Here is a 24,946-nt window from a genome sequence, read left to right on the forward strand (position 1 = left end):
GAGTTCCGCGGTGGCGAATCTCTGCCCAAGCATGGACTACACTGCAGAATCAGGGCCACAACTCCTGGAAACACGAGACTGTTGTGAGAATATCAGCTGCAATAATAATTTAATTTTATTAAAGCTATATATATTTTTACTAGCCCTCATGTTTGCAGGGACACATTTGAAAACGTGAAGCAAGTGTACCCTATAGACTGCGAAACCAGATGGAAAATAAAAAGTAGCCCAAATATATTCCTGTTTGTTTTTTTTTAAACCGTGCTTTTTAAGTCACTTTCGTGACTTTTGAACGCTGGAGGCCGGCGCTAACAAACCAAACTAAGCCGGCAATGCAAGGGGAGCACGACCCAGTACTTTGTAGAGGGGCCCCAAGCAGCTGCAGCTGCTGGCGGGGGTGGGAATTTGGAGAGGATCCCTCGCCGGCCTGGTGTGTGTGTTATATTGGCAGTGGGGTAAGTGGAGGCTGGGCGGCTCCGACTGCCTGACGCCAGTGAGACCAGATCAATCTAGGCGCAGAGGCAGAGCGAGTGCGGGGCTGCTTGGCGGCTGGAGCCGCAACAGCAGCAGCCAGGGGAGGACGGAGGGAGCCAGCCAGCGAGCGGCCGCGGCGTTCGGTGCCTCCTCTGCCCGCTTCGCCGCCCAGCAGCCGGTAACAACTTTGCGCTTCTTTGCCCTCTCCTCAGCCGGCTCCTGTGCCTGGCCCGGGGCCCTCCAACCCCCCACGTCCTGGGGCTTGCTGGCTGGCCGGGGCCGGGCAGGGCTTGCTGCCGCCGGGGAAGTGGTTTGAATGGTGGCTGCGCTTTGCCTTGTTGCTTCCCCTTCCCCCGGTTATTTCCAACCTCGGGCTCGGGTCCGGGCTTCTTCTGTTCGCCACCATTTGGGGTAAGGAGGGACGGATTTTTTTTATTTTTATTTTTTTGGAGGGGGACAGGGTTTTTCTCCAGCATGATGGCGTCTCTGCGGGTGCCCGGAGAGAAACCTGTGACTTCTGTGCTTTCAGCGTTGCTGCCTTCTTTGGTTTAAAGTTTCTGGGCAGATTTCTTTGTTGGGCTGGAGGAATTAAAAATAGAGCCGCCAAGAGCGCTCTCCTTCCCTCTTCCTTTCTCCCTTTCCCCCCTCTCATGAGAAAACCCTATTCCTGGGGCTTCTGCTGCCTCAAAGACTCTTGTCCTGGCCCCATTGTGTTCACAGCCAAGTGGGAGAAACTTGCAACGGTTCCTGTAAAGCTCTGGCTAGCACAAGGCAAATGCCCTTTTGTTTTTATTTGGGAAAGTCATTTCTCTAATGACTTGGCTACTCCAAATCTTTGTCCCTCCGAATGGATTTGCTTTTTGCAACAAGATTGGTTTAGAGGTCAAGGAAAGTTCACTTAAAATTCTTCTGATTATTAGGAGGTTTGGATGCACGTGATTTTCCTTCTCTCAATGTGATTTTCAATTTACTTCTGCTGTACAGAATGAGATTATCCAGCTCGAGATGTACCTTTAAATTTTATTAAGATATGTCCATGCGCAAGTGTTCAATCATGCTTTCTAAAGTAGCTGGGCCAGACCCTATCATTTTTAATGAAGCCAGTGGGAGCTTTGATGGAGTAAGAACCACAATATTTGTCTCTTTGTTAGCAGTTTATAAAATTACAGAAGATGTACAGGCCGGTTTTGCAGTTTGCTTGTAGAGCGTATGCTTATTTGTAGTTTAGTTTTTGGAAGATATATTTAGGGAAAAAGAACGGATGTTCATTGCATCTAAGAATTGGCGCAACCCTTCTCTTGGGTGGAATATTGGATTGTCAGAAACATCAAATTCTACTTTTTTTTTCATTGGTGTACATTTCAAATAGAAGCAAATATATGCCCATCCTTAGTTTATGGCAGACATAGTAGGATATTATGTTTCTAGAAATTAGCATTTTAGGTAAGGTTATGTTTCAGACCGCTCTATACATAAAAACCGGTTTCAGAGTAGCAACCGTGTTACTTTGGATCTGCAAAAAGAAAAGGAGTACTTGTGGCACCTTAGAGACTAACCAATTTATTTGAGCATAAGCTTTCATGAGCTATAGTTCACTTCATCCAGCGAAGTGAGCTGTAGCTCACGAAAGCTTATGCTCAAATAAATTGAGCTGTAGCTCACGAAATTTTATGCTCAAATAAATTGGTTAGTCTCTAAGGTGCCACAAGTACTCGTTTTCTTTTTACATAAAAACTGTCAACTCTTGCCTCTTCTGATTTCTCCTTCCCGGTAAGACTTAGCTTGTTTGTGATTTTGCACATTACACAACATGAAGCTCAAAACTGAGGCTAAGAACCCACAGAGATTATTTTTCTTTATAAGCAGACACCTCAAATTCTGCTAGTCTTCATGTGGTCACGTGCCCACACCTCAGTGTGTCAAACAGTGAGTGAATCCTATAAAGGAACTTGCTGTGTTAAAACTGATTTTAATCTTGTCTCTAAGTACTACATTAAATTTATTGGCGACTTGCTTCCAATTGCAACTCACAGGGTAAAATATATCAGTCTGGACAGGAGTTCTGTGCAGGGCAGTTGGTAGAAGATTCTCATTGCTCCTTGTTTAAATATTAAATACTTCATTTTTGTGACTCCTTTACAGTGGCTATCTTTAGGGTTTTTTAATGTTAAGATGAATAATACTTAGCACAGGATCATCAAATATATGGGTTGTTGTTCAGACTCTCCTCTGTAATTCATTTCACACTGTAACTTGGGGCTTGACAAAGATTTTGCTGGAGTTGGGTGATCCAGGACCCTTACACGGTCTCCAGAAAGGATCAGTTCAAGGCAAGATCAGGTTACCCTAAAGGTAGGCATTTGTCCTTGCTTTAGTTTTGACCCTTCCATTCCCTTGGTATGTAATCAAATACACTTTTTTCCTTATGCTATCCTGTCTACTTTTCATTTTGTGTACTCTTTGATCCAGTACAGTGTAGGAAAAAGACTAGATAAACAGCTTGAGATCCTTCAGTTTCTGTATAAGCAGTGTCTACCAATTCAAGTGTTTGGAAGTTGATAAATATAGTTTTGAGTTCAAACTAGTACCTAAAGGGATGAAATGTAAAGAAAAGTGATACAGTGGTTAATAACATTGCTACGCCTTTTTTGTGTATACTGGAGTGATTTTTATAGACCCTCCTTAAATTCTGAGCCACTTTATGGGTGCAAGTTAAAGACTGAAGCCATGTTTGTTTGTTTTTAAAAAAAAATAGGAAATAATAAGTTTGAATGTTGTCATATTTAAAATACAATAGTGTGCACTACCCAGTCCAAGTTGTGTGTATACAAAAGCCTTCATTTCTGTAGTCTTACAAGGCTAATGGAGGCATCCTCTCAGCTTTATAAATAATGTAAGTTGTGTATAATGTGGAGTCCCCAGAGACTGCAGAGAAAGCATCATTACCAGCCTTTTCAGCCTGCTGGAGATCTTAAATTGATTTACAGCACTGAACTGGTGCAAAATGATACATCAGAATGACATGGGGTCAACCTGTAAAAGTCTGTGATATGAGCCTATTAGTTCAGTCATCATAATTAAACCACATTATGGGGGCACCAAAGCAAGCATGTGTGGCATGGCCTGTTATGCTTCAAAAATGGGGATGCGGAGAGCACCATGTGTATAACTTAAAACATTTTATATAAAGAGAATTTGAAATTATGAAGAGCAATATGTGTAGAGGTACCCTGACTATTAACCTCCTTCTCCCAGTCATTAACAATTGAAATAGAGAATGACCATATCTCTCTTATTGGGTGGGGGAAAAGCTGAATTTTATACAGTTCCTGAGGTTCAAAAATGATCAGGCTTTAATCCAACAGCGAAGTGGTGAAAGCGGGCAAATGGTTTAACACTCTGTCCAGTCTACTAGTGATCTTTATCCTACTAGAAGTAGGTTTCAGAGTAGCAGCCATATTAGTCTGTATTCGCAAAAAGAAAAGGAGTACTAGTGGCACCTTAGAGACTAACCAATTTATTTGAGCCTAAGCTTTTTCATCGGATGCATCCGATGAAGTGAGCTGTAGCTCACGAAAGCTTAGGCTCAAATAAATTGGTTAGTCTCTAAGGTGCCACTAGTACTCCTTTTCTTTCTACTAGAAGTAGTGACTCTGAATGTATCTCTGTTGAAATGCTTCTGTAGAACTGAGTGGTATATGTTGAATTATATGACCAAACCTATTTTAAAACTAATCTGATTTTAAATCCTGCTTGTCAATAGCTCACTACTTTCCTTAGTTAAGGCAACTGTGATTTTTAAACTATTTACAGGAAAAAAATCTGTTTTATCTGTGGCATACTAGTTTCTAATGGCATAAACTAACTGTTTTGTATGTTAAGCATCTTAAATCTTCTTGCTATTTGTACTGATAGTAAAAGCTTCACAATGCACACATGGCAAATCCTGCTTGTGGCTCTTATCTGTGTCCTTTGGTTTGGTATTTTCGTGGTGGTAGACTTAAATGCTTTGTCTGGTTTGACTTGTGTGAACATCATTGAATCATATATGATCTCTAATTGAGAGAAACTAGGTATTTTTGCATCCATCTGTATTTATCTGTGATAACTACAGATTAAAATGGATTTGTGAGAGGCTATGGAAAGCACTAGAAAATCAATAGAATATTACGGGAAGATTGAAGAGACTAGACTACAGGTTCAGTCCGATCAAAACAAGATGCCCTTTTAGGTAAGCTTCTTTCTGAGCTGGAAGTAAAGCACTGAAACCCATTTTTCAGAGAAATATTTGTAAAATGTGGATAAGGAGCTCTCTTGTGCTGTGGTGAAACAGACTAATGAAATAACCTTATTGAAAGGAGAACTGTAAAACCTGTGAAAATGGACATGAGGTCACAAAGACTGCCTTGTGGTTAATGAAGTGACTCTTCTAATGTTCTTTTTATTTGTGGTTTTTTTTTTTATGACTAACTTGCCCAGTTATACTGTCTTTTTCCATTCCAGTTCCTGAAGAATTATTCTGAATATTAATTTTCAGATAGCCCTTTTACTTTCTGTGTGTGTGTAAGGATATCTGAAATAATTGGAACCACCCAGTTCTTTATAAAGATTTTCTGATTCCTGTTCCTGAGTTTCTAAATGTGTTGGGCTTTTTTTTTTAAAGAAAAACAAAAGTACATTTTAAAACAAAAACTTTGTTGATTTGTTAAGATGTCAGTGTCTTAGAGCTCATCTACACACAAGTTGAAACCACTATAGTTAAAGCAGTGTAACCTCCCTGGTGTGGACACAGTTATGACAGTATATGGGAAGGGGCATAAGCTACATGGGTATAAGGCCCCTTTTGTATTGATATAACTTACCTACATAAAGGGTTGTATTGTTATAAATACCTTGGTAAAAAAAATTACATCCCAAACTGAAATAGTTATACCAGCACAAGAACTGTGTGTAGAACAGGCCTCTGGTTTTAAAGATAATACTCCCTTGTAGGGTGAAGTATGGAGGGGGAAGAGGGACAGAATTTTACTGGTTTAGTCTCTAAGGTGCCACAAGTACTCCTTTTCTTTTTACAATCTCAATGGAGAACAAATGTTCATTTGCATAAAGGAAGCTGTCTTTTAGGGAAGAAAAGCCAAACGCTTCATAAAATAAACAGTCCAATTCCAAGGAACGCAAAAGAGCCCAGATTAACAGAATTTAAGGGTACGTCTACACAGCATCTGGGAATGAGCCTCACAGACTGGATCCACAGACATGTGGTATTGGGGCTTGTGCTAGCACACTAAAAATAGCTGTGTAGACAGATGTTGCTTTGATGTAGCCGCTCAGGCAGTGGTCCCAACTCCAGGCTTGAGAACCTGAGCTCCAGCCCCAGCTGCACAGCAATTTTTAATGTGCTAGTGTGAGCTTTGCTAGCACAAGTCTGTGGAGCTGGGCTGGGAGATGCACTCCCAGATGCAGTGTAGACTTACGCAGTGTGACTTCAGGTTTTTGCACATTTCTGTTTGCTCTAAAATGTGCCGCGTAGTTGAATTGGATCAAAGGCAGATGATGAAGTGTAGTTCTCATAACTAGTCTTAGGGGGGAACAAAGGATTAGAAGGGACTGCAATGGTCGTCTAGTCCCGGGGTTCTCGACCTTTTTCTTTCTGAGGTCCCCCAGACATGCTATAAAAACTTCACAGCCCAGCTCTGCCACCATAACTGGTTTTCTGCATATAAAAGCCACGGCTTGTGTTAAGGGGTAGCAAGCAGGACAATTGCCAGGGGCTCCACGCCACGGGGCACCGCAAACCGAAGTTGCTCAGGCTTCTGTTTCCACCTCAGGTGTTGCGGCTCAGGGCCCTGGGCTTCAGCCCCCTGCGGTGGGGCTGTGGCTTTCTGCCCTGGGTTCCAGCGAGTCTAATGCTGGTCCTGCTTGGCGCACCCCGTAAAACCTGCTTGGAGTGCCCCAGTTGAGAACCACTGGTCTAGTCTAACCCCCTGCCAAGATGCAGGATTTGTTTTGTCTAAACCATCCAAGACAGATCCAGCCTCCTTTTGAAAACCTCCAGTGAAGAAGCTTCCACAACCTCCCTAGGCAGTCTGTTCCATTGTCCTACTGTTCTTACAGTTAGGAAGTTTCTTCTGAGATTTAATCTAAATCTGCTATGCTGTAGTTTGAACCCATTGCCTCTTGTCCTGTCCTTTGTGGCAAAAGAGAACAACTTTTCTCCATTTTTTTTTTAATGGCAGCCTTTCAAGATGGATATCATCCCCCCCCACCCCCCGATCTCCTCTTCCAAACTAAACATTACCACTTCCTTTAGCCTTTGCTCATAGTACAGAGCATTGAACTACATACTTAATTGCACAGCCATGCCTTTTGTGCCTGGGATCTTTTAATATTAACAATGTGGCCACTGGTGCACCACCTCTGTACTTGTCTTCCATTGAAATGACAGTTTAACATTGTGGTGATATGACTCCCGGGCTGCCTAGTGTAGCAATATTGTGCATGAAATACCTGGCATGGTAAACAGTTGCAAGATAATTAAGATCCTAGATCAGTGGTAGGAAAGTGTGTGTTTGTTCAGTTAAATTTCTTTTGTAGATTTATGGGGAAATTGACTGGCATTTATTCTAGAACAACTATTCTTATTTAAAGGAGTACTTGTGGCACAAATTTGTTAGTCTCTAAGGTGCCACGAGTACTCCTTTTCTTTTTGCGAATACAGACTAACACGGCTGCTACTCTGAAACCTATTCTTATTTAGCTATTCCAGAATGACCCCTGCCCGCCGTGTGGACGCTCTGTTCTGAAATAAAAGTGACTTTATTATGGAATAACTACTCCATCTTGAAAGTGAAGTTACTATTACAGAATAAAATTGCTTTTATTCAGGAATCGAGTGTCCACATGGGGAGTTATTCCAGAACCCCTAAATTATACTGGAGCTGTTCTGGTCAATTTCCTCATGTAGACATGGCCTTGTCTGGCATACAAGGAGAAAAGAAAATTATTTTTAAACATGCGTTTATAAAATTATATTTAGGTACTGTTCAGAGCAGTATTATCCAAAGGCAAGTGTTACTGCTGACTCGGCGTATGAGTAAATCATTAATGTGGTTCACCAGTAATTTCTAAAGCATTATTTCATATTTTTATGCTTAGAAGAGGGACTTTTTTCCTACATGGCAACAGATGTGATTATCTAAATATGTTAATGCAGACAGTCTTAATTAGAACTGTCTAACACAGATAGTCTAAATTATAAATTAAAATATTTATTTAACTTGCAAGTTTTGTCATTGACATTATTAAAAATGTTACACCAAAGTGATCAGAATAGTATTGCATAACTTAGAAATGGGTATGCGTTTAAAAACATTTATCTTGATAATTTGATAGTGCCTCATTTGTTTTCCCGCTCCTCACTCAATAACATGGTTGAATAGGGGGGTGATTGTGAACAGCTTCAAGCTGACAGACCTTACCTCTGGGTACAAAACGTTTGTGATAAGGAAAGTCCAAATGCAGTATTTGATGTTTTTTATTTTTTTAACAGATAAAAGTATAAATTGAGTTTCAGAATTTATAGCCAACTTTTGTAATGCATTCTCTAATCCTATAAATTGAACCAATTTAACTAAACTCTGTTTAGAAACTTATTTAGTTAAACCAGTGCAAGCCCTGCATAGGCATACTTTTCAACTGGGTTATATCAGGTTAGCTTACACTAATATATGGGCTTTGCACTGATTTAGCTGAATTGGGGTTTTTTAACTCATTAAAGCAATGCAATTTCTGTGTGTGGATGAGGCCACAGTATATTGTTAGGACTACTGTGGCCATTTTAATTATAGGAAAAAATATAGATAAATTGGGGAGGGACAGATAGAGCTGGTACTAGCTACTGTTATGTGATTATAGTCTTATTTATGGACACAGAATTAGGCACATTGAAGAATCAAATACTAATGTCATTTCAAACTTGTATAATACGAATATTTTAAACATTTTGTATAAGACATTAAATAAGCAGTATTTGCAGCACATTGCATATGTAGCATATTCTACAGTAGAGGCTTATATTAAATTCACTACGTTAGGTTATAGTAAATCTTTGAGTTTCTTGTACTTCTTAAATGTGCCATGTTAGTGTGCATGTACATGAATTGTCTGCTTAAAATCTGCAGTGTTCAATGTTAAACCTGCTGTAATTAATTGGGTCAAATAGAAAGGTGACTCAATGAAATTATTTAGGTAGAGAATCATTTATATATAAACGAATCGAAGTAAACTAACTGTAGTACCTAGCCATTTTTTTTTTAAAGCAGAAAAGTTCGCTTAGATGTAAAATGTGTCTGAAGAATCCTGTTGTGGTTTCCACATGTAAACGTGTTTGGGGGAGGAGGGGAAACATTTGCTGTTTGTTCACATTCATGTGTTAATGAACTGCATATTTATCTTTATTCTACCAATACATTGCACTCTTTATGTAATTAGGTTTCAGTGTGGCTTGAGGTGGAAAGTAGTTAAAATTGAAAGCTTCCTACCTTGCATGCACCCATGGCTAAAGACTCTCATGTAAAGCAGCTTTGATTAATGGATAAAAAATATACAGGTTGCAACTTGCTTATTTCCTAGATACAGTGGAAAGGAGGCTCTCATATTTGTTTCCAAAGCATAGGTGAGCAAGAAGTGAATCTAGGACTGGCTGAAACTGTTAAATCTCTTGCTGTTCTTCCTGATCTTTTTTTTTTTAGTAATTTTCTGTAAACTTGGGGGCAAGACTGAGTTTCTATCAGTCTCTCTAGGTATGACACACAAAGATAGTGAAGAGTAAAAGGCTTTTTCTCACTCCCCTTTCCACTGGCCATCCCCAGCCAGCGGCGTATTGATGCCTAGGCCGACAAATTTATAATAGCAGCCAGAGGCTGCTTCCCCTGGTGCTGGTTCATGGGCCCCCGGCCCCACCGCAACTCCACCCATTCCCCAAATCCCCGCCCTGGCCCCGCCTCCTCTCCTGAGCGTGCCCTGTTACCCCCACTTCCCCCATCAGTTGCAAAGCTGTTTCGCACACAAACACTGGCAGGGAGCAGGGAGAAGCAGGACCTGGCGGCGCGCTCAGGGGAGGAGGCGGTGCGGAGGTGAGTTGGGGTGGGGGGATGCAATTATTTCAGGGCCTAGGGGCGGCAAAATCTTTAATCCGCCACTGTCCCCGGCATACCAGAGAATCACAAAACACATTTGCATTCATGTTTCTTTACAAAGAAAAATGGCTTGCAAAACAATTTTTTTGCTTATTCTTTGCTCAATTGTGCTTTTAAAGTTGCTGAGCAGTTTTGTGAGAGACAAGAAAGGTGTTAGCTAGTCTTCTGCTAGACCATTATCTTAAATTAGGAAAGATTCTGGTCCCATTCCTACTATTATGGGGTGTGTGGAGTTGTACACCAAAGAAGATAAGACAAATGCATAAACAGTGTTTTTTTTCTCTTTTGAGACTAAAGACTTCATTTTTTGTTGCAAAGTTTGTATACATTGTTTGTCACTTCTGTAGCTTTTTTTTTTTTTTTTTTGAACGGGAATGTAGTTTAGTGTGGAGAGCTGGTAGATTTTTTTTTTAATACTTTCTCTTTCTAAGATAGTACAATTACAGGTACAGTGTAATAGTCTCTCTCTTCTTATCTGGTCCTTCAGTCACTCACCAAAGCGGTAGGACAGTTAGAAAATGAGGGTTTCCTCACAGGGATGTATATGATGCGAGGAGGGAAAATGATGGCAAATGACAGCTTTGTTCCCTTAAGCACAGACATCTCAGAGAAACGTCGAGAACATAAAGAATGAAGAGATGGGATGAGCAAGCCCGTTCAACTTTTACAGCCTTAAGAAGTTTTGGTTATTTTTTGTGCTCCTCCTCATTTTTGGCAAGAAGCCGAGTAAGGTGAAGGGCCATTCTAATGATATTTTTTGACTTGATCAAAACTAGGAAACAGAGAGAGAACCTGTTCTTGTAAAGCAGTTTGAATTCTTAAATGATTAACAGTTCAAAATCTCTGTGAACTATGGGGTTTGTCTTACTTGTGAAAACACCATATTCTTCGAAGGTCTTTGGGTCTTACTGTTTTTGATATACAACGAGCCTGAAGTCCTTGTATTTATTAGCTCACTTTCTTTGGTTTTCTGTATTGTGCTTCTGTTGTCCTAGATGGAAAGATAATGCCTAGGGCCTGTCTATGCTGGAGAAACTTTCTCACTGGATTCAAGACCAACAGTTTAGCTAAATCAACTTTAAAATCAGAGTTGTGTAACCAGCTCTTCAGCTTGCATAGATGAATGCCATTGAAGTTGATGTCGATTTACATTGGATGAGGGTTTCCTGATTTGCGGTCTCCTTCTCTGATCTCTAGACATCTAACTCCATTAGCTTTTTGCTAATGAGGATGGGACCTACGTTGGTTCATAGAGGATATTACTATATCAGTGACCTGTTTAGTAGAACTATGTAGAATGAAGACTTGGTGAATACAATGAAGAACTGTACTTTTTTCTAAAAGGTGTAAATTTTGACTTTATTGAATACCTCAGGAAATCTAGTTATGTGTAGATTACCGTCTCAGCGATTACAGCTTCTTGTTTTGAATTTTGCCCATTGCTGGTTTTGCAGCATAGCATCCTTAATAGGCCCTTTATTATTCCTGTTGGTGTTGGTGTGTTCAGTCCTTCCATTTGGGATGTAGGAGGCAGAGGAAAAGTCTTTTGTCTGTATTACCTGAAGCATGTAAGTTATAGGTTGTGTAACTTCTAGCATTAGACTTAATCTAGAGAAGTCTCTTTTGAAACATTTAAAACTGATATTAGTTTCAAGCCTTGAAGCATGCTTTCTGGACAGATAGGTGAGAGATCACTTACAAAAACAAAAGTTTAACCTTTAGTAACCCAGATCAAAAAACAATAGTAGCTTAGGAGGGCTCAGGTGTTTGCTAAACTGTTTGCTAAACATGCATCCGATGAAGTGAGCTGTAGCTCACGAAAGCTTATGCTCAAATAAATTGGTTAGTCTCTAAGGTGCCACAAGTACTCCTTTTCGTTTTGCGAATACAAACTAACACGGCTGCTACTCTGAAACCAAACATAACACAGGCATCTTGGAGGAAGAGCTTTTTTCCATGCAGCCTCCCTCTTCAGTACAGCTCACTTTCTGAGGCCTGGCCTACACGGGGAGGGGAATCAATCAATCGTACTTAGATTTACGTATTTACTGTGGTGTCTTCACTGCAGTAAGTTGACAGCTGACGCTCCCCTGTGTACTCCGCCTGTGCCTCTCGCTCCGGTGGAGTTCCGGAGTCGACGGGAGCGTGCGTGGCGGTCGATTTATCGTGTCTAGACCAGACACGATAAATCGACCCCCGCTGGATTGATCGCTGCCCGTGATCCAGCTGGTAATGTAGACAAGCTAAGCTTCCTGTCTGAGCTGCTACTTTGGTTTTATGGAGTAGCAGACTTCGTTCTCGATCCCCGAATGCACTGTACTTTTATATCTTTTTCATGACTTAGGTTCTCACGCCTTTCCTGGTGTTCTTAAAGAATTGCAGAAAAGCTTTTACTATTGAGCCCCATTTTCCTTGTATTTTTCATAAATGTTGCAAGGAAAATGTTGTTACTTTAAGGCTTTTTATTTTTCTATATAAACACCTCCTATCATTGGTGTGGTCTTTACAATCCAAAAGGATCTATTGTTTCCTGGACCTTTACATGTCATACATAATTTATTTTTTGTGCATGTTAATTAGAAATAAATTACTACAATGCCCTGATATAATTCTAAATAGAACCACTTTGTTCTTCCTCTCAGGGCCTTTGATTATGTCAACATTGTCAAATGTAGGACATACTTCTCGGAATTTATCCCTTTTTGTTTAATTTGCCCAATGTTCTTGACGTTCCTTCCTTAGCTCATTTTTGATTAGGTGTTTAAATTCCAGTTTGCTAAGGGGATTACTAGGTCAACTTGTTCATGATTAATGTTACCTTTTGCCTTTGTCCACCAATTTGTTGCCTGCTATCTCTATATGCACCAGCATCCCTACTATTACAGTAGCTATAGCCAATTGCACAAGTTCTGTGGCTAGCTGTAATATTTCGTTAAGAATATCATTTCTGCGGACAGATTTAACGCTGTAGAAAGCTCCCCCTTGCTGCCTCTTCCTTCTACCTGTAGCCTCCTAATTTCATCATGAGCCCGGTAATTACCACCCAGGTGCTCACATTCCTGCAGTAGAAAGTATTTAATTGTTCATAGCTGAGCCTGCAGCCTATTTCATGCTGCAGCACCATCAGGGTGATCAGGGTGCTGCTGCTAGCACTCTGTCATATTTGGATACAGCTACAGGAATTATCTAGTCAGAGATGAATATTTCAGTCAGGAGTACTGCAGCTCCTTAAAACATCTACTGAGGCAGGTCAATACTGCAGACTTCTGCTGGCATAGCTACGTCTATCCGAGATATGACGAGGTGTAGTGCTATGTCTATGCTGCGCACCTTCCAATGGTGCAGCTGTGCTCTCCCGGCGACAAAATGACCACCCTGAATGAGAGATGGTAGCTTCGTCACCAGGAGAGTGTCTCCCGCCCGCAAAGCGCTGTCCACACTGGTGCTTTTCGTGTCAACTTTTGTTGTTCGGGGGGGGGCGGTTTCACACCCTTGAGCAACAAAACTTATAGTGATGAAAGCGCAGTGTAGACATAGCCTAAATGGAACTGATATAACTGTACTGGTAAAAGTGCAGTTTTGCTACAAGAAGCTTCCATGTGTGGACCTAGACTAAAGTAGAACATATTTACTCTTTTTTCAGAATAATACTGTTACATTTATTTGATGACTTGTGATTGGTAGAAAAGCTTTTCTCTTGCTACTTAAAAGAAAGGGGAAACTAATTTTAAAGTTGCTGGCAGAACTTTTAAGAATCCATTTCAGAGTCCTCTTAAAAACAAAGGCTGGCTTTACTACAAACATCTGCTAATGAAGGAAAGAGGGAGGAGTAAGACGTTTGATGATGATATACCACTGTAAGCTAATGACTATCAAGTACTGCAGAGTCCAGGGAATTGATAAACCACCACCTACCTTTTTCAAGGCCTTTTAGATTTTTCTCATAAGGAAATTTAGGAAGCAATCACTCTTGCTTTTTAGGTCACCTTTAAAGTAACACTTTTTTGCCACTTGTTATCTGTGAAAATGGCCTCAAATTTATTTAAATATATTTTCTGCTTCCTTGAAATTTTGTCTAATAATTTGCAATTGTAAACTCTTTAGGCCAGATGTAGTGTCATCCCGTGTATTTGCACCTCTCCTAACACAGGATCCTGATCCTGATTGGGGCATTTGAATGAACCGCCAGTTTAAAAAGAATACTTTTTATACCTCTATTTGCTGGAAGGGAGATCTTTGTTACAGTACCGAATATGCCAGAGTTTCTAGCTAAGAGAGAGAAGGGAGAACCTGAGATTAGATATTAAAATAAATAAAAACACAAAACAAAAAACCCCCCAGAAAGGTGTGACTTCCCTCCCCATTTTTCTCTCTACACAGTGAAGCCATCTTTATATGACAGGATTTGCCACTACTAGTCCCTCTGAATCATTTCAGAGAAATCATGTTCGCCTATAATTATTATTAAAATATGGATGTGGACCATGTATTTTGATGACTGAAACGTTTTTGTATATAAATACACAATTGTATTGCAGTGCTGTCTTATTGTAATAGTCATTCTACACGTCTACAAGTGCTTGCCATTTAAGTGTTGCAAAAGGTAATTGTGTCAGTGATTAGGAAAAACGTCTACTTGTATTTTAAACTGGCTATGTGTTTTGTTTGGATGTAGTTTTAGGGTAACCAGTACAGTTACTATCCTGATGAATTGAATTGTTGGACTAGACAGTCTTAGAAGCATCACAGAACTTCTCTAGTCCCCTATCAGTTCAGTTTCAGACCTATTGACTTGTTTGTTTGAGGTGAATAACTTGTTCAAGATAGTTTTGAGAAAAAAAATTGAATTAACTGCTTTTGTTCACAAGTAGCTGTAAAATGGCTGAACCACTTTTTTTCTTATTGAATTTGTAAGAAGGTAATAATATGGCTGAATCCACACACAGCTATTTTCCATGTAACAGTCAGTTGAGCTGACTGGAAAATATGTCCTTTATTTCCAATGGAAAAAGTATTGACTTTTGAAAATTTTCAGTTTTTTTTCCTTTTCTTCCAATCCGTTCTTATTGTTAACAGATGGTTCATAAGTATGTCCCTGGCTTATATATCCTGCTGTGTATATAGAACTGCATAAAGCCCTGTCAGATGTAATCGGGTACGTGACATAGTTGGGTACACCATCATTAACATTTGTAGCGCACCTAGAACCTAGCCTTGATGTAACTGTCCTAAAACCTCAGACAAATCTGCCAGTGAATTTCCCATAGCTTACTGGCTGAGAGTCCCTTCCTGACCATTCACCCACTTCCACTTCTTCCCATTCTCCCAACCAGAAATGCTACCCATTTGTGTCCTCATCTGGCAGATGACCTGTGGCATGTGGACGGAGAGCAGTGGGGGAAGGTGAGGGGAGGAGCACCTAAGCCCCTCATAATGTTCCCACAGAAAAGGCCCTATTTCTCCACCAGCATTCCCCCTTCTCAATCTCCTGGCTAACTGGCAGGTGGGAAGACTGGGGTCTCTGCCTTTTTTTGGGTGGCAGGATGTTGTTCAATTAGTGCTTGCCCTCTTTAATAGAACAGAGCTGTAGCAGGGAGGGTGGGCACCTTCCTGAGGCTGGGAGTCAGTAATGGGGCAAGGGACAGTGGAGCCATCTTGGACTGATATCTCCTAGAATTGACCTTTATCATCATGCTAATGCTATCACCAGCTGGCAAACCACAGCTGGCTTAGTACAGGGGTAGTCATAGGCAGACTGGGGGCCAAATCCAGACTGCCAGTTGTTTTTGAATGGACCCCAAAATCTTTTTATTTACTTATTATTTATTATTTTTGTTGTTTTATTATTTTTTTCTGGACCTTGACTATACCTTGATCAAGAGATCTTGGACATTGACAAAAAAATAGACTACCCCTGGCTTAGTAACTACAGGTCACAATTTGATCAACCCCAAGTGAACCGTCAGAATGGGGCTTGCGGTCACCAAACCACAGGTGGCTGAACAGCCGTGGACACGAGTTTGGGGGTTGGAGGAAGAGCTGAAGAGACCTATGGAGTGGCTAGTATTTCAATAGGTGGAGAGTGGAATGGCAGGAGTGTTGAGCTGGTGAACTGCAGAAGGTTTGTTGGCAGAGGCAGCTGTGAGCTTCAGCTGATAGCTCTATTCCCAGCATTCCCTGCCCCCCAATGGTGGGAGAACTATTTTAAACACTTTATCAAGCAGCTTGATCTGCATGGGCATTGAAATGATTCAGACTCAGTTGTTTATCCCTAAAAATCAAGGCCTGTTTGGAACATCCCTTAGAGCCAGTGGCGAGCTGGAGCCGGTTCACTGGAACCGATTGTTAAATTTAGACGCCCTTTTAGAACCGGCCAAAAGTGGCGCCTTAGGCACTGACTCTGTGGGTGCTCCGGGGTTGGAGCACCAACGGGGAAAATTTGGTGGGTGCAGAGCACCCACCGGCAGCTCCCTGCCCTGGCCCCAGCTCGCCTTTGCCCCTGAGTTACGCTCCGCCCCGCTCTGCTTCTCCACGCCCGGCCCTCCCTCCCTCCCCCCCCCGGCTTCCTGCGAATCAGGTGTTCGTGCGGGAAGCCGGGGAGGGCTGAGAAGCAGGCAGCGGCTTTGCGCTCAGGCACAGGAGGCGGAGGCGAGCTGGGGCGGGGGGCGCGAGGAGGGCCACCTACACCGCAGCAGGTAACTGGGGGAGAGGAGGGCGGGAGGCGCGCAGGGGAACCGCTCCCTGCCCCAGCTCGCCTCTGCCTCCCTGGGCCTGAGCGTGAAGCCACCGCCTGCTTCTCAGCCCTCCCAGGACTTCCCTCACAAACAAATGATTCGTGGGAAGCCGGGGGTGGGGGGCAGAGAAGCAGAGTGGGGAGGAGGCGGAGGCAGAGCGGAGGTGAGCTGGGGCTGGGCATGGGGCGGGGAGCGGCACCCATAGTCAGCTCTGCACCCACCAAATTTTTCCCGTGGGTGTTCCAGACCCGGAGCCCCCACGGAGTCGGTGCCTAAGGCGCCACTTTTGATGTGATCAGTGGGGGGAGCGGCCGCTTCCTGCCCCTAGAAGCCAGAGGGACCTGCTGGATGCTTCCCAGGAGCCACCCCAGGTAAGCACCGCCAGGACTCCCCACCTCTCTTAGGGGCAGGGTAACGTAGTGGCCCACGAGACCCTCCTGCTCGGTTCCAGGAGCAGTCAGGGAACAGGGGAGGAGGTTGGATGAGGCAGGGGTGGGGGCGGGCCACGACCCCCTCGTGGGGTGAGGAGGGAACCGGTTGTTAAGCTTTTGGCAGCTCATCACTGCTTAGAGCCCCGATTATTGCAGGAAGAAGCACTTTGTATGAATGTAAAGTACATTTATTTCAAGTGATTGAGGGGGAACAAACTAGTTATCTAATGTAGACCAAACCTTCGATTTTATTATCTAAAGCCATCTTTGTGCATATGGGGACTGAACTGTTGGGTGAGGGAGTTATTTGTTTTGTGTAAATGAAAGCTTAGGTGGCTCTTTGAGTATTTAGGTGCCCAAAGATTGGAATTTTTTTTTTTTAACTAGGTGTTGCTGTCAGCACCATGAATGTGACCTGTGCCACCTCATGCTCCTGTTCAAGGGGATAAAGGGTAGAGCAGCCTCGACCCTACTGCAGTTCCCCCTTACTGCCCATGGCAGCAAGATGGAACCTGGTGACTGTTTGACCTGCTACCCTTCTTTTACTTCAGACTCCTCTTTTATGCGTAGTTTGAAGAAATACTTATTCACCCTTATCTCTGATTAACTGTATTGTTTGGAAATTTCTGACAAAAAACAAAGAATAAAACAAACAAAAACCACCCAACAAACAGGAGGATTTTCCCCATTTCCTCCGGTACAACTGGGTGACGTGTCTTGAGCGAACTGCCATGTTGGACTCTCAGCTTTCAAAGATTTGAAGCCCTTTCTTACCTTTTATGGACTTATATCCCTTGTCAATGGGCATAGCCGATGCCAGTGGTTCTCTACCAACTGCTGCTATCTCAACCCCAACACTGTTACCATTCTGACATCAGTGCCAATAACTCAGCACTGGCCTCGGCCTCTGCACTGGCTCCTCAGTCAACAGCACAGCTATTGTTGGGTCTTGCACTGGTGCCTCAACACAAAGGTAAGGCTGAAAAGAAGGGCCAAGCAGAGCCAGACACAGCTCCCAGCATAGAGAGGCACTGCCCAGAGAAAGGAGAAAATAAATCACTCTTCCAAGGACAGGATGCCTAAATCTGTGCCTGGAGGGTGGCACGGATGAAGTATTTACTGTGGTGATAATTATGGGACCAAGGTCCACCCCCCCCCCCCCCCCCCCCAGAGTCATCAAGATCCTGTGTGGGGGCATCATTGGCACCTTAACAGCACTGGGCTCTGAAGCAGAGAAATCACCCCTCAGCTCCAGTGTTTAAAGAATACTACTCCTCACCACCACCATCACACTATACCTTCCTCCCAGCATCAAGCAGGGATACTACCTCGCTATTCTTTGAGTGACCCTAGAGCTTGCCAGAGATCCCTCTCTTCTTGGAGCAAGTGCCGCAGGATGCTGGGGAGGAGTTTAAAGGAGATCATTAGAGAAAGCCAGATGCTTGCCAGAACAGCCTTACAGGCAGCCATCGATGCTGCTGATGTGGTGGTCAGACTGATGGCACTGGCTATACCCATGAGGCGGGCCTCCTGGCTTTTAGCATCAGGAATATCAGAAAAGATCCAGGACACCATACAAGACCTCCCATTTGAGGGAGGTGGAGATCTTTAATAAAAGAACTGATGATCGCTCCACTCCTTAAAGGATGCTAGGGCCACCCTGAGATCACTGGGGAACCACATTGTGGGGGGACCAAACTCATTACCTGTACAAGATACTGTCATTCAAGCTCTCCACAGCACCAAGAATCTTCACAAAATGCCTGCTGGTGATAGTGGCCCACCTGAGAAGGCCCACTTCTACCCCTATCCGGATGACCAGCTGCTCAGAGGGAGATCACAGCAGGAGACTGCAGCAAGTTTGGAATGCGCTATATGCCTGTTCGCTCAGTTGGGCCTGCTAGTGAATAATGAAAATCATCTCTTGCTCCCTCATAGGAACCATGATGAACTCCAGATCTGAAAATGCATATCTGCCTTAGGAGGACAGGTTCCAGACGTTACAGCCATTCAATCTTCAGCTGACATTAAAACAGACTACAACAGCATGGACTTGTCTCGCAATGTTAGCCACATGTCAGCATGCACATACATGACACCACAGCTTACTGGACTTCATCTGTGGCCCCTCCAGGTCAGTCTGTTCCCCAGCAAGATATTAGACAGGATGGTTTCAGTGCTCCCAGCATGTCATTGCAGAGCTGGCTTGGCGGGTGGACCCAACAAACACACTAAGAGAAGTATCCTTTTCAGTCGCCTCCCTGACAAAGACCCTGATCATGGAGGTGTCGGGGCAGGCTGGGGAGCTCATTGGACCATCTACAAATTCAAAGGACCTGATCCATAGACTTTTCTGGAGACAGATGACTGTCCTGGAGCACAGAGCTATCAGGCTGGCCTGTGTGGAGCTCCAGCATGTCTTCTGGAATTTGGTAGTGCAGATCTTCATGGACAACACAGATATGCACTACATACAAAAAAAGGGCACCTTCTTCTCACCCCTGTGGTCTGGGAGGCCATCTAGTTTCGGACTTGATGTCACCAGAACAAGGTGACACCAATGGCCCTTCACCTCCTGAGAGTCAACAACAACCTAGTGGATGTCCTGAGCAGTCAATCTGTGACCAACCATGAATGGTCGTTGCACAGATCGATAGTGGAGCTGATATTCTGTCTTTGAGGATTTTCCTGATAGACTTGTTTGCCAGCAAGGACAATGTCATATATTAGAAATTTTGTTCCATATGTGGAATAAGCCCATTCCTACAGTGGGATGGAGGTTTGCTCCATGCCTTTCTACCTGTTCACCTAATTCCCAGTGTGATCTCCAACATCAGCAGAGATAAGGTCATGTCATTCTGATTGCCTCTCTATTGGCCAAGACAATTTTGGCTGACAGATCTCTTAAATATCCATTCAGTCACCAAGCCAGCTTCTGGGCCATCTGGACCTGATCTCACAGCACCACTGCCTAATACTGTATCCAGACCCGGGGTCACTGCATCTGACAGTACAGCTGTTGGTTGGCTGAGTACCACAGATACTGTCTACTCCCTCCAGGTCCAGGAAATTGTTGTTCAGAATAGGGAAATATTTATCAGATGGACGTAGTCATGGAAGAGATTCTCCATACAGGTGGCCAAGCATGGTCTGGACCCTGCTCAGACCTTAGTACCTAACACCCATGACTACCTCTTATGCTTGAAACAGGCTGCGCTTCCACTCAGCTCTATTTGGGCTACCTCACGGCAATTTCACCTTGCCACCAGCCTGTATAGTTGTTTGGTTGTGTCTCACTCCATGGTATTAAAGTTTATCAAGGAACTTTTACATCACCAATCAGAGAACCTGGGACTTCAGTGTGGTCCTTCTCAGAATGTTCCACACACGACCTCGCTCTGAAGCTTGTTTTTATTGGTGGGCTCTGACTTCAGCCGAGTGAGTGAGCGAGCTTCAAATGCTTATGGCTAAATCTCCATTACAACTCTCCACAGGAACAAGGTCGTGCCAAGACCTCACCTGAAGTTCTTTCCTAAAGTGTTCTCAGTTTTTATCTAAACTGTCGATCAAGCTTCCTGTCCTCTTGCTGAAACCACCACCAGAAGAAGAAACTACTACACATGCTTCAGGAGGTTGTTTTCTTGTGTAGATAGGACCAGGCTATCGCCACACTTGTTTATTTTGCAGTTCTTAACTACCCTGAGAGATTGTTGCAACTGCCCCGTCCTTTATGCTCTTGTATGAGAGAGGAGAATGAGGGGGCGTTGCATGGCCTCAACAGACACTGCTGGTCACAAGTCTGTGATCTTGCGCATGCGGGGTGTATGTACACCTACAGTGGGATCCGCACAGAGTACATCCTCTTGAACACCACCTGTTTACTATAAAAGTGTTTTTGTTTTGTTCATTTATTTATTTTTTAAGCACAAGTTGTCAGCATGTGTGGTGGTGGTGGCGCAGAAAAGATATTGGCATGACCAGTTACCAAAAACTCATGCAGTTCAGTTCTTGTCCTTAGCTTTATATGGTCTATCTGCAAAGGAGAGAGGACCTGATTTGGCATGTGACTATTCCTAGCTAAGTTAGAAAATGTCAGTAACTAATTACATGTTAGTGGAGCTCACTGAAGTTCTGCAGTTGTCCTGGAGAACTGATTATCTGCTCTCAGTCAATTAGTGTGAAAAAGGTGCAAATGCACCCATCACCCCAAGTAATATTTCTTGGTTTAGAATAATGTAGGGCACATTAATAATGGAGAAGCTCAGATAAGAAAATGATACCTAGTGACTTTTACTTGTCTTGATTTCTGTTCTAGGGCATAAACAAAATAACCCACAGAAGCAACCAGAAGACCAGGAGAATATACTGTAACAGTTTCCTTTTATTATAAAACATCTGTATTTCCTGTAAGCATAGTAGGGTCATGTTTTTTCACTTCCTTTAAAATTATCCTGTTATAGTGTGCTGTGTGATCTGTTCGCTACTGTCTGTATTTCAGTGCCTCCAACCCTTGGAGCAAAATCCTCCAAGGCCTTAATGTTCGGGACAGAAGAAAACAGTAGGCATGCAATTGTGTATAAATACCTTGATTTCAAGGTGTGCTAGCTATTTTTGCTTCATTCATCAATTTTCTAGCTTTATTTTATTCCTCAAATTTAGGCCCATGTCTTTCTTTTTTGTGATTTTTAAAAAGGAGGAGCACATCCAAGGTTCCTGGATCCTTGCTGTATCATTCCTTGGAGGCAGTGATTACGAAGTCTCCATTTGTCATAGGACTGGTTGAGATCAGTGAGAGTAGTATGGGCTTGTGCTGCGGGTTTCAGCCTGAGAGTGCTTGCCCTTGGGCCCTGCAGCAATAGCAGCATGATTCTTGTCCATGCCAAATTGCCTATAGCTGTGTTGCCACCCCCCTGCATGGTGTGGGACAGTTGGTTGGGGCAATAGTAAGGGTTTTGCTGGTGTAATTTTACTTGTATAGCTCTACTGATAGAAGCCTCTAGTGTGGATGCAATTATAGCAGTATGCAAGTGTTTATGCAGGGATAGCTTATGCCATTTCAGGGCACCAGCATAAGGTATAATAATATCTAGCTTTTGTATAGCGTTTTTCATCAGTAGATCTCATAGCACTTTATAAAGTATCACTATCCCTATTTTAAAGGTGGGTAAACTGAGGCACGGGTGAAATCATTTGCCGAAGGTCACCCAGCAGGTCTTTGGCAGAGCTGGGAATAGAACCCAGGTCTTCCAAGTTCTTAGCCATTAGGTAACACTGCCTCTATCACTGCATCTAGTCTAGGGCTTTTACTGGCATAACTATGTAAATGTAAAAAAATTGTTTTCCTAACCTGCATAACTATGCTAGTAAAACAGTTAAGTATAGACCAGACCTGAGAGTTAAGGCATTAAACTTATGTGGAGGGACCACCTCAAGGAATGAGACTGTCTTGATTTTTCCCACCTATTCAGTCTTTGTCCTTGATATCAACAAGGGTACCAGTCTCAAATGGTGTCTTTGTGTCCGGGGGTCATTTGCCAGTTTGGGGATAAACTGATAACAGTGATCTATACTTCAGTTTAACCAGTATAACTGTTTTGGTTCAGGTTGTGTATGTGTGTGTGTGTGTGTGTGTGTGAAACCAGTATTTATACTGGTAAAAGCCCTAGTGTTTCTGCATTTATACTGGTATAAAGGTGGCTTATATCAAGTATATTTATTTCCCCTTCCACATGGTGTAAGGCACTTTATACTGACAAACAGCATCTATATTAGGGGGATTATGCTGGTATAGTTAAAACGATGTAACTTTCTAGTGTAGACAAGCCCAACGTGTTTGTTCTCACATCACACAACATGAGTTTTGGTCACTACCACCTGGGATCGAGTAGGCTGGTTTGTTTGGTTTTGTGATTATTAGTTTTTTGTTTTTGTTTTTTTGAGATTTTGTTTGTTTATAAACAATCTGAATATGAATAGCTAAGCTTTCTGATCTGGTCTTTCCTGAGTCTACCAACCACTGTAGGATGCATAGATATGCTCTTTCTCCTGTAAATCTCCAATTAAAAAAAAAATCTTCAGTTTGTGAGCTATAAAGAAATTCCAGACTTTCCCATCTTTGCCTCTTTTGTTTAAGAGTATGGCATACTCAGGTGGGTTGACAAATATTGAATAAAAGAGAGCGCCAAAGAGCACTTCCTGCAATTTGAAAGTGTAGCTGCTGGTCACTGATTATTCTGTAAGCCCAGACTGAGCTGGTCTAATGTAATGTGGAAGTCCAGACCTGGTTTTCAAGAGACCACTAATGGCATGCAGTAGTTAAACAGACTTTCATTGGAGGGTGGAAATCTGGCAGATCTTGATGTTTATTTCAGTGGTTGTATAAACTTGGCTTTTGAAGCTATATTGTCTTTAAACACTTTCTTTGTTCAGAATGCTACATTTGTGGGTCAGATGGGTTCTTATTACAACACTTAAAGGGACTGCTGGACAATTTTAACCAAAGAATTTAATAAAACTCAGATCTTTCTTTAAAATGAAGTAGCTGAGGAGATAAAGTAATGATTGGTCTATATTGTATTTAATATAAAGGTGATTTAAAGTTTTATAAAATTGATTCTATAAATTGAAAAAAAAAATTAGAGAATTTTCTTGCCAAGAAATGCTTTGGAGGTAAATGTTATGCATGTAGCTGTGGAAATTTTTTTTAGTAGTAAAATGAAAGGGAAGGAGCTATTTCAAGAGTTTGTAAAGATAATTATTAAAAGCAGATATTTTAAATGATTATTTAAAATAATATTGGCTTGGTTTTGAGGAGCCAGTTTCTGTGTTGCTGAGCTTTGATTAAAACATATCTTACTGTATAAATTTTATTTTTTCCTTCAGATTTTGTCTTGTGTACTTTGGTAAAGCATTGTCTATCCACATTTTAGAGATGAGGAGGCTGAGATGCAGAGATAAATGACTTAATCTCAGATACATGAGATCAGGATCAGACTTTAATTCTAGGGCTTTTCTACACTCTCTCTTTGTTTTTGCTACCTGTATAGAGGCATGAGTGCAAACCCTTCGTGAAGACACTTGTGTCATTGCAGCTTCACTGGGTTTGCATTTGATATAGCTATTCTGATGCAAAATACCCCATTGTAGGCAAATCCTAAAATAGACCAGCAGATTATGGTTCTATTCTATCTCCCAGTCCCATGTCATATGCACTGGACTGTGCTGCCTTCCGGAATAAAAGACAAAATAAATTTTGTCTTACAAACTTGATTTTAACATATGATGATCTAGCTTCTCAAATTTTCCTTTGCATTTTAAATGTGCATTTTAACCATTAAAAAATAAAAATTCCTGAAAGAGACAAATCAACAGCTCACCTGTGAAGGAAACCCCTCCTGCCCTACTGTGCAGAATTAGAGGGAAGTGATTTTTTTCAACTGATCAAAAGAAATAAAATTCCATGCTCTTCCCAAAGGAGGAATTCAACAATTGGGAGAATGGCGTGGGACCATGCATTGGTTTGTAAAAGGATATAGTTGTAAAGATGTTTCCTTTGATGCCTGTGATGAATATGGATGTATTTCCGCTGTAGAGGGTCCTGATTAAATTATGCAATTACAGCTGACCAGACAGATCTAAATATAGGAAGAGGTTTCAGCTATCCTGCCTTTGTGTGTATTAACACACCCACACAGATTGTGTGTGTGTGTGGTGGTGTTTGTTGTAAACAACACCTGTTTTTTAAAGACAGTTCATACTGTCAGGAAAGGGAATGCTCTGTGTTTACTTAAAAAAATCACATCGGGGCTTTATGATAAAAAGGAAAGACACATTTCCCCCTTTTTACCTCTTGATTTTTTTTTATTTTTTTAGTACTGAATTTGGCATCTAAAATGCTTATCTTGTGATTTACAAGCTTGTTAGAAGCTGACTTTTTTTTTTTTAAATTATAAAATGGTCATAAATGGAGTTTATCTGAACTATGTAAAAAAGATAGGCTGTAGTCCAAATTATTTGGTTTAGAGGCTTTTCTGTTCTTTCAGGACTTAGCTTGTGTTTGCTATTAATTTGAGCCCATTGGATGGTACTTCACTCCCTGAGTAATCTCAGT

The 24,946-nt window shown here is 42.1% G+C and overlaps 1 protein-coding gene across 6 annotated transcripts in view; it reads left to right on the forward strand.

The window, feature by feature from the left end:
• The first annotated feature begins 297 nt into the window (after positions 1–297).
• Positions 298–24,946, forward strand: part of SMAD1 (SMAD family member 1) — a 70,613-nt gene continuing 45,964 nt past the window's right edge. For 2 of the 6 annotated variants that reach the window (XM_027832345.3, XM_007070143.4), the window contains exon 1: positions 471–652. The gene's annotated coding sequence lies outside the window, so the exon portion shown is untranslated. Of the gene's footprint in view, positions 653–24,946 lie in introns of all 6 variants that reach the window. The other 4 variants (XM_043545766.1, XM_043545767.1, XM_037897344.2 and 1 more) reach the window with 4 other exon arrangements.

Source organism: Chelonia mydas, chromosome 4, assembly GCF_015237465.2.
Source record: "Chelonia mydas isolate rCheMyd1 chromosome 4, rCheMyd1.pri.v2, whole genome shotgun sequence".
NCBI lineage: Eukaryota > Metazoa > Chordata > Testudines > Cheloniidae > Chelonia > Chelonia mydas.